The sequence below is a fragment of the Panthera tigris genome, chromosome B1 (assembly GCF_018350195.1).
Source record: "Panthera tigris isolate Pti1 chromosome B1, P.tigris_Pti1_mat1.1, whole genome shotgun sequence".
Lineage (NCBI taxonomy): Eukaryota > Metazoa > Chordata > Mammalia > Carnivora > Felidae > Panthera > Panthera tigris.
Window position 1 is genome coordinate 96014010 of NC_056663.1, and position 10475 is coordinate 96024484.

Consider the following 10475-nt stretch of genomic DNA (forward strand, 5'->3'; position numbering starts at 1 on the left):
GACTTGAAATAAACTGTTCTATAGACAATTCCTCAATTTCAGTTGAGTGTTTCTCATTCTCAGTTAGTTTGCTTGGTAGTCTTAGAGTAAGGAGATAGAAGCTGTGGTGGTATTCTTGCTGCTGTTTTCCCCTTAGACTCTATTTCCCTAACTTTGCTGATTAGTAGAACCACTTGAAGTACTTAAAATACACATCAGACCAAACCTACTACACACTGAGCCGTAATTGAAAGAAAATGGGTCTCAGACTCTTGCTTTGTTTTGTTTTTAATTTTATTTTAGAGAGGGAGCACGAGCAGGGGAGAGGGACAGAAGAAATGAGAGAGAGAATCTCAAGCAGGCTCCATGCTCAGCGCATAGCCTGACTCAGGGCTTGATCCCATGACCCCATGATCATGACCTGAGCCAAAACCAGGAGTCACGCTCAATGGACTGAGCCACCCAGGCACCTCTCAGACTTCACTCGTAAGAAGTCCATGGTAATTCTTGTGGTCAGGCACATCTGAGAAACACCACACTAATCATTTCAAGTTATATTGTCCATCTTTGACATCCACTTGAAATGAACTTACTCTTCGATAATTTTAGTCTTGATTTCCTGTATTTGGTTTCATATTCCCTAAAGTTTCTCAGTTACGTATCAGGAGATTCCACATAAAAATCTAATGTGATTTTTTTTAAAGATTTTTTTTTATTCAGATTTTTATCTTTTGATAGTATCTCAAAGTTGGCATGTTTCTCAAAATCTATACTGTGTGTACTAGTCAGTTTCTCTCCATTAGGAAACGAACCTATTCAGACAACAGATAAGTTTTTAAAACCTTGACTATGAGGGGTGCCTGCGTGGCTCAGTTGGTTACACGTCCAACTTCAGGTCAGGTAATGATCTTGCAGTTCACAAGTTGGAGCCCCGCATTGGGATCTGTACTGACAGCTCAGAGCCTGGAGCCTGCTTCGGATTCTGTCTACCTCTCTCTCTACCCTTCCCCCACTCACGCTCTTATATCTCAAAAATAAAACATTAAAAAAAAAAACAAAAACTTGACATTAGTGAAGTCTACGTCATGTTTTCCTCACAATAATTCTACCTGCCTTTTTTGAAATCTGCAGACTCCAACACTTACACCGACCTCTACGTATAATCTGAAAGCTAAAGTTAGTATATTGAACCAGTACTGGAGAAAATTGTTCTCTAGAAAACTTGAATCAGACTCTCCTTACCCACGTATTCCATTTACTTCTGTTAGTAACTGGAAAGTGCAGCCAGTTGCTAAAAATGTATGCTGTTGGCATGTTAACACAGTGTATTACCTTACAGAGTTTTTTATGAACCAGAATAAGCTGGTAATAATAAAGTTTATAAGTTGCTTTGAGCATAATAAAAATGACTCATTTCATATTATAGTGATGGTTCTTTTGCTCTAGTGAGTTAAATGTAGCAAATGCTCAAAGATAGCTTTTGAATATGTGTGTTCCATTAAGGTCAGCCCTCAATTTGGTAGATTCTAATAACAGATTATGATCTATTTGTTGTAGGAAGAAAGTTCAAATGAACACCACCCAATTTTTCTTTACTGTTTTTAGGCAAGACTCATCATTCCCAGGCAATGTCAGAAAAGGCTGTATCTTCTAACCACACTCCTGTGAGTCAGACTTTGAGGAGACCCTGGGCTAGATTTCAGCTTCGCATTTTTTTCTACCATCACTAGTGATTGAGAGAACATTTGGACTGCCTGTGATTTCTCCATTCAAGAGAGCAGTTGACATGCTGTGAACACTCTGGTTTATTCTCGAGATTTTTCCATCACTGTATCTGCATAGGACCCAACTAAATAAACCAAATCATGAAGTTTAGTGTAAGAAGACTGGTAAATATTTGCATATTTATTTTTAAAAGCATGATCTTAATGGCTACATAGTATCATTTCCAAATACAAATTTTAGTGGCAAGATATTCCATATAGTGTGGTGCCAATCTGGTTAAAGAAAATAGCAAAGTTTGGAAGCTAAGTCAACAGAATTTTAAAACTAAGCTATGCTTTTGCCTGGTCATAAAAGTAATATATGCTCAGTATAGAAAAGGATTAAGAAAATAACCAAAAATCAAGAATTAAGCAAAGTTGACTTTTTCCTGCATCTCTCCAGTCCCTTTCTATATATAGGATCATAGTCTATTCAAGTCTTCTGACTAGAGATACCATGCAGTCATGCTGGACACCTCTACCTAGAACCTCAAAAATGAATGCATCATACCCCCCGCCCCAAACTTACATTTACTCTTAGGTTCTCTGTCGGTGCTATACTCTCCTAATTTATCTTCCATCCTCCCTTGTTCTCATCAAACTCATAGTCCCTGTTGGCAATTTAAAATGTAAACTTGACCTCACTTGAGGCCTTCAGTGGCTCCCTATTTTCTAAAGAATCAAGGCTTATGTCCTCTTCATCAATTCCCACAGCACTATTACATAAAACAACTTGTATCTTCCAGAATATGCCCCTAGCTACTTACCCACTCCATTCTTCAGTCTGAATTATACTGTCCTCCATACCTTCCCAAATTAACTGCCCTCCTGGATAATTTGTTCAGTCTTAGAGACTCAGGCTCAGTCTCAACTCAGTTCCCCCAGAGTGAATTAGGGAGCCCCCCATTCCATGACTCCATAATATCACAGGTACATTTGTTATCACTGATTTACCATTGTGTTGCAATCATCTGTCTCCCCTAATAAACCAGGAACCAGAACATACTCCTATTTTAGGCCACAATTTCCCCAAACTTATTAGTACAGTGCTGGATACATAGTATTTGTTCAAAATGTTTTTTTCTTAAATTTGTAAAACTAGAGGGTTGACTAATACCAGAAATTTTAAAATGGGGGCTCCAAGGAAACATTTTAGAGACCTGGAAGAGAGCCTAGGAACTGCATCAGAGCAGCACCTCTTCTTAGTTTTGCTTACTGGGCTTGCAAGTAAGAATTTGAAGTCCTTGTGCTACAGAAAAAATGTTGGGAAACCACTGGACTAGATCTCCACAACTCTTTCACTTTATGAATACAGTTCAAGGGCAGAGCTATGCAATCTTAAAAATATCTAGCAATACTTACTCTAGGACTGTAAACTACAGATTTATCTTCATGGCACAAGTGGATGAAGGTGCAAGCTCCACAGTATGACCCTGACCTAAGTGCCTATCTAATCAACATTGTTTTGCAGCAGCTATAGCTTATAGGCTTCTTCAAAGGGGTGACCAAAAGAAAAAGGAGAGAAAAGGAGAGGACTTCCATTTTTTTTTGCCCTATAACTAAAACCATTCATCAACTCTTTTGAAATTCCACCCAGGGAAGTCCTTTGCTCCCTCCACTGTGGACCCCCCTGACCCCACCTCTCTTCTTACCATTCCCATTACAGAAGTACTCATTGCAGTTGCTGGCCTATTCCAGTGGTAATTTAGAAAAAGGCGAGTTAAATTGGTCTTGCCAAAGACAAATTGCAATGTAATAAAAATATAATGAAAATAGTCCAACCTGCTGCACTTGCCTAGGAAGAAATGCCTTATTTTTAGAGAAAGACCTTTGTCCTTAAAACCTCTGCCAACAGTGAGAACGGAGACAAATGCAAGATAAGATAGGAACAAATCACCTTTCTTATATAAGAAATGCAGGAGCAAGCATTTTAATTCCTTCTCTATTTAGGCTGTGTCTGTAGTGGAAGGAGTTTAAGCCTTGAAGGAGTTCTGCTTTCTGGTGACCTTGAACAAGTTTCTGAACTTCTCTGAGCCTAATTTTCCTCAATTGTGAAAGGAACCAATAATACCTCGCAGGTGAAAAATAAGATAAAGGCCACCACCAACTCTATGACATGTACTATATTCCCTTCTTCTACTTTGCAGTCATAGAAAGACATTTTAAGTATCTTTAGGTGGTATATAATTTTATTTAAAGTAAAAATCTGAATAACCCTTTGTTAATTAAACCTATAGTCCTAAATCTGAAAAATGTTTACTAGTTTTCCCACAATTTATCTATTAGTAACAAAGTATTACATTTAGTAACAGAGCATCAATGTAATATTAAAGTTCATCAATAGGGGCACCTGGGTAACTGTCAGTTCAGTGTCCAACTCTTGATTTCAGCTCAGATCATGATCCCAGGGTCTTAGGATTGAGTCCCACGTCAAGCTCTGTGCTGACAGCTCAGAGCCTGGAACCTGCTTCAGATTCTGTGTGTCTCTCTCTCTGCCCCTCCTCTGCTCGCTCTCTCTCTCCCTCTCTCTCTTTCAAAAATAAACATGAAAAAAAATTTTTTTTAACAAAAGAATTTAAACTCGTGGACTGGAGGTGATCCTGAAATTATTTGCATGACTTTATTAGATGAGATGTCAGAGACAGAACTGAGTGATTATATTAACATGAAAACACCTCTCATTATTGACCACCTTCACTGAAGAACAATAAGCACTTTGCGTATAAGTTAACTATCTTTAGGAACAAAATTGAAAATGCTATACTACAATGAGTTCACCAATGTATTTGCTGTATAGCTTCACAGATTTGTGTGAATTTTTTAGTTAACCTTATCTCAACTGCCATGAAATAATTCAGAATCATCTCACAACTCAACTTGGGTTAAGCAAAAATAGTGATTAGAACAGCTTAAATGTATTGCAAATGTACTATTCAAAGATTTTCTCCAAATGACTGAGTCTCTTAAAGTAAATTCAAACTTCCAGACATCCTAAATGAAAAAAATCACTAGACTCACATTATCTCTAACATATATATTCTTGAGCAGTCAGAATTCAGTTCAAATTGGAATTTACTCATAATGGTTAACTATGTGTCAACTTGGCTAGTCTATGGGGTCTGGTTGTCTGGTCAAACACTAGTGTAGATGATGCTGCGAAAGTATGTGATTAACATTTGCAATTGGTTGACTTTAAGTAAAAACAGATTACTCTTATAATATGGGTGGCTCTCATCCAGTCAATTGAAGACCTTAACAGCAAAAACAGGTTTCCAAAACAAGAAGCAGTTCTGCCTCCAAACTGCGACAGAGAAACCCTTCCAGTTCCATGTGCTAACCTGCCCTGTAGATATTGGATTCAAGACTAACATCCACTCTTACCTGAATTTCCAGCCTGTCAGCCCTACAGATTTCAGAATCGCCAGCCCCCACAGTTGTTTGAGACAATTCCTTAAAATAAATTATTCTTTCATTATCTATCTACCTATCTCCTATCGAGAGAGAAATCTCTATATCAGCCTAATACACTCCTTAACTTGATTCAGTACCTAATACTTGATCTGATATGGTCATGTGGGCTTTAGTTTCTGAACTTGAAAAACATTTTAGCCATGAAATGTAATACTTTTACCAATATGCCTTCCATTGTTGCAGATAAAATCTGACATAACTTTTCATCTAATCTCTGAAATAAGATTTCATCAGAAGTCGTGAGACAGAACAAGAGGAAAGATGAACACAATTAATTCTTCTGCTCTCGATATCAAAATCAATGTGAAATTTAGGAAAAGAGCATAATCTACCAATTTTATTCAAAATCACTTATATTGACCCCAAGTTTGATTTTTTTAATATTTAAAAAATTATCTGGAAATAAATTTAACAGGGGGTGCCTGCCTGGCTCAGTTGTAGAGCATGTGACTCTTGATCTAGAGGTCATGAGTTCAACCCCCATGTTGAGTGGAGAGATTTCTTAAACATAGAATCTTTAAAAAAGTAAATAATTTAACAGCAGTAACATGCAGTCTTTCTCTTTTGGCGGGGGGGCGGGGGGCGGTTGACCTTCAAACATTTCAGCTAAGAGAATATTTAAATTGACCCTGCCCCACCTCCAATTCTTGGTTCTTCTCCAAAGACAACCATAATTTTCCATTTGGTGTGTAACTCTCTATCCTTTCTTCTAAGCATTTTCTATGTCTATGGCTGTACCTGTAGAAATATCGCAAAGCTTAAGTTCCAGAATCTGCAGACTGACTGCCTCAGTTTAAATCCTAGCTGTGTGACTTTAGGCAAGACACTCAACTTCTCCATGCCTCAGTTTTCGAATCTGTATTATGGAAATAATAACAGTACCTAATTCATGGCATCATTTTGAGGATCAAATGAGTTAATCTCATGAAACACTTGGAACAGTGTCTGGCACGTAATAAGCACTATACAATATTAGCCATTATCATTGTTCCTCCCCCCCCTTTTTTTAATATAAATGACTTCATCCTACTATATGTTATTTTGCAACTTGTCTAACCCATTTACACATTTTGGAAATATTTTCATATTACAGATAAAATCTACCTCTTTTTTTTTAACTACTTCAAGCCTGATTTTTTATATAATGATTTCAAACAGCCCCTTAGTGCCTAGAAGAAGTATCTATGTTTATCCAAATAATTTATCCCTTTTTCTATATGATTCAGTGTACTAAAGTATCGGGGGGAGAAAACTGTTTGGTCAAATGCATCATGGGACTATTTGTACAGATATCTTCGCTGAGTATCAGATGGGGAAGGAGATAAGACCCTGCCATCACCTGGGACATACCTGTCACTACCCTAGGTAGCCTCCATTCATTTTTGAGTCTCAGCTTGCATTTACTAAAGAGGATTACTCAACAGAGATGCAAGCAGTCAGTCACTGGCAAAGTTACCATACTCTGGCTGTCCTATTTCTCCCTTCTTCAGTGCTGCCTCACTGCCATGAGTAAACCTGCATGTGTATTTAAAGAAAGTCCAGGGGAGACAAATGATTGGCATGGTTAAAGGTGATATTTACATTGTATATCTGATTACTTTCAAAGTTCCTTTTGAGGGGATGCCCTCCCTTGGACCCAAAAAGGATTAGAAGTTGTTGCTGCCTCAGAAGATGAGGTGAGAGGGCAGTTGGAGAAGGGTGAAGGGAGAATAAGGGAGGGTGCTTCTCTGATCTTCCTAACATTATCTCAGGCTGTTCCTTAAATGGACTCCCTTAAAGCCATAGCACCTGGAACATGGCCTGGCACAAAGCAGGCATTCAATAAATGTTTGCTGATTGAACAAATGAAGCAATTAAACTTTTACTTAACATAGCATGACAAAGCATATTTCACATTTAAAAAAGATAGAGGAAGGGGTTCTGTATTGTCAACATCTATATGTCCCATCCCTCCCTCTCTTAGATCCTCACTCTGTCGCATGAACTGTTAGGGGCAGAAATTGGGTCTATCTTTGTGAATCTAGCCTTAGGACAATATCTGCTCATAAATATAAATTGAATGAATGAATGAATGAATGAATTTTAACTAATTTAGATGTGTCCTAAAGCAACACTTACTCATTAGGTTAGCTCCAGAAATACAAAAGCCCCTGAGGGTGCTCCAAAAGAATCGTGGCAAATTCTTCCAGGGCAAACCCACCTTTATGAGGCTGGGTCAGAACTCCTCAGCTTGTGAATCTTTTAGGAATTAGGGACCAAGGCAGATGTGCTTGGGAATTTTGGCATTTTGCCATCTGCCAACCTGGGAAGTACTCCTCATTCTTAACCAGATGGTCTTTGAGCTGATACTTCTTCCCAGTCACATGTCTGAACTGATGCAATTGTGTTCCAGAGGTTATAAGAGAAAAGTTGCTGGCGATTGTATCTAAATGAGCCAATGCCTTGTTTCTGTTTATGTGGCAAAGGTTTTCACAACAATCAGCCTTCTCAAGAAGTGTACACACAGCTTGCCTGACCAGGCCCCAGTGGGAAACAAAGCACGGGCCATGGTCAGGTGGAAAACAGTTTTCACTCTGAAAGAATAACATCACAGTCTGCATACTCACCAGGGTACTCCAAGCATGACAAACATACACTGCCTTATAAGTCAAAACAGGAATCTGAGTCCTAGTGAGAGTTTTCAAGTAAATCACAAAACTTAATGGTGAGTTTCTTCATCATTAGGAAGGAACAGGATGGAACATTCCAGTGGACCCATCAAGGATACAGAACTTTTCATTGTTGCAAATAGTACTGTAAATGTGTCTGTTGGTAGTCAGGATGAAAGTTAGAGTGGTATACTATCAAATGATTGCTTCCTTTGCCTACTACACTGTTCAGTGATCACAACTGTCTAACTCAGTTGGCAGAAAGGAGGTCAGCAGCAGATTAGGGGATCCAAATCCATTCCGCACACCAGATGTAACTCCCCTGAGAACCCTGGAGAGGACAGGGCTGATCTGATTTGTTAGAAGAGAAAGTGAGGCAACTCCAAAAGAGGAAAAGGACAAAATAGCATTTTTCTAATGGAGAAATCTTCCCCTGCCTTCATTCCTAGGAGCATAGACTTTTACTGTCCTGGTGAGATCATAAGACTGAGTGTGTAAACCCCAAACTCTTAGGTGCTGATTTTTCAGAGAATGTTATAAACTCCAACTTCACCCTGTCCAATTTCGTTCTGGATATGGTATTTAAAATAAGAGAATTCAAAATTCTCCTCCCAACTGGCTTTGTTTCTGAAAATTAACTTTGCAGTCACCAGGACTTCCCTTACAGTTAAGTTCAGCCAAGGCCTATCTTGCAGAAACAAGTCATGTACCATGAACTCCACATAATGAAGGGAGAATTTCATAAAAGTTTTCCCCATTTAGGCCTTAGATAAATTATGGCCTTAGTCTATTCAAAAGTCACACTCTTTATATGTCTCCTCATCAAAGCAGGACCTAAGTTTATGGGGCTCTAAAAATGAGTTTCTTACTTGGCATCCACCAGGATGCTGCAGCAGCCAAGAAATAATTCACTGGAAAGAGTCAGGCAAACATCCTGTCTGGAAGCCCTCAGTCCTTTTGGAACATCCTTCACAAGGACATGAAAACTTTATTCAACATAGCCCCTTTGCAACCATATGAAGCAGGTATATATTCAAACCATGTGCTCAAGAATACAATATACAGAATTTCCCTTTCCTATAGCCCAACTCAAATCTTCATTTTAAACTATATTTCCCTTTGTGATGGATGCAAAATTGCCCCAAATTCTTTGTAGCTTCTCACATCGAGAGATGAAATTTATTTCCCTGCCTTTTGAATCTGGAATGACCCTGTGACTTGCTTTAGCCATCAAGAATGTGGTAGAAATGCATGCAACTTCTGAGCCTGGACACAAGGGGCATCGCAGCTTCTGGTCTTATCCTCTTGGAATGCTTCCACTCTCATGTGAAGAAGACCAGAATGAAAGACTTGTGGATAGAGAGGCCACCCATCCCATCGGAGGCACCAGACATGTGAGTGAAGCCATCTTGGATGGTCCAGCCACCGGCAATCCCCAGATTACTACAGCTGCATAAGCAACCCCAGGCAAGAATGGCAGAAAAACCAATCCAGGTAAGCCCTGCCCATTGCCAACCCATAGAAATTGAGCAAATGAACGATGGTGTTTTCAGCCATTAACTTTGGGGATGATTTATTACGCAGTAATAGATAAACAAATACACCCCTGGTGGCTGAAAACATAATCTTAGTCAACTCCAGAAAAGTATGTTTGGTTTAAATTCAATCAATTCAAAATTTACTCATCCATAGCTTTCTCCTTGAAGTGGCATCTAAAGTTCTACACAGCTCCTATATCTAAAACCTGAACAGTGCATTTAATATGCTCAAGCTATTGTATAAAACTCTACATCCAACAGAGAATACACTTTCTTTTTCAGACATGAGAAATTTACAAAAACAATTCATGTATTAGGTCAAAAGGAAATCTAAATAATTCTGAAGGATTCTTATGTAGACTAAACTACTTACTGTAATACAATAAACTTAGAAGTTAAAAACCAAAGGATACCTTTTAAAATTTTCACATATTTAGAAACTGAAAAATATTACTAAATATAAGGGTTTCAAGTGATAATTCATACACTATATGCCAAAATCTATGAAATTCATCTTGCATTACTTAGAATGAAATATAGCTTTAAATAAATTTTTAGGAAATAAGAAATATTAAAATAAATTATCTAGGTCTTTAAGTTATGTTGGTTTGGGCTTTCTGGAAGTTGCAATAAAAATATGCTCATGAGATATTGTAATAGTGTTATATGGTGACAGATGGCAGCTAGCTACACTTGTGGTGAGCATAGCATAACTCCTACAGTTGCTGAATTACTATGTGGTACACCTGAAACTAATGTAACATTGTGTGTCAACTATATTTCAATAAAAAAAGAAGTATGTGGATGTATCATGACACTGGGCCCTCAGATTTTCTAAAGGTTACCACCCCTTTCATTTTTTGATTGATTTTGAAAGTCTCTGGATCTTCTCTTATACTACAGAGAATATCTGAACGTCAGGCCACACAACATTTTATGTATTAAATTCTGGTCTGCTCAACTTTTTAAAAAACTTTAGTTTTATTGAGGTATAATTGACATATAAAACTGTAAGATATTTATAATGTTCTTTGGGGTGATTTGACATGAAGGAGTCCCCAATCTAGTTAATTAAC

General features: G+C 38.0%; 1 long non-coding RNA gene across 1 annotated transcript; it reads left to right on the top strand.

Moving 5' to 3' along the window:
* The first annotated feature begins 1419 nt into the window (after positions 1-1419).
* On the top strand, positions 1420-9328 carry LOC122237957. The gene is made up of 3 exons (XR_006216783.1): positions 1420-1868; positions 6820-6889; positions 9089-9328. It is a non-coding gene; the product is annotated as an uncharacterized LOC122237957 (long non-coding RNA).
* The last annotated feature ends 1147 nt before the right edge of the window (positions 9329-10475 follow it).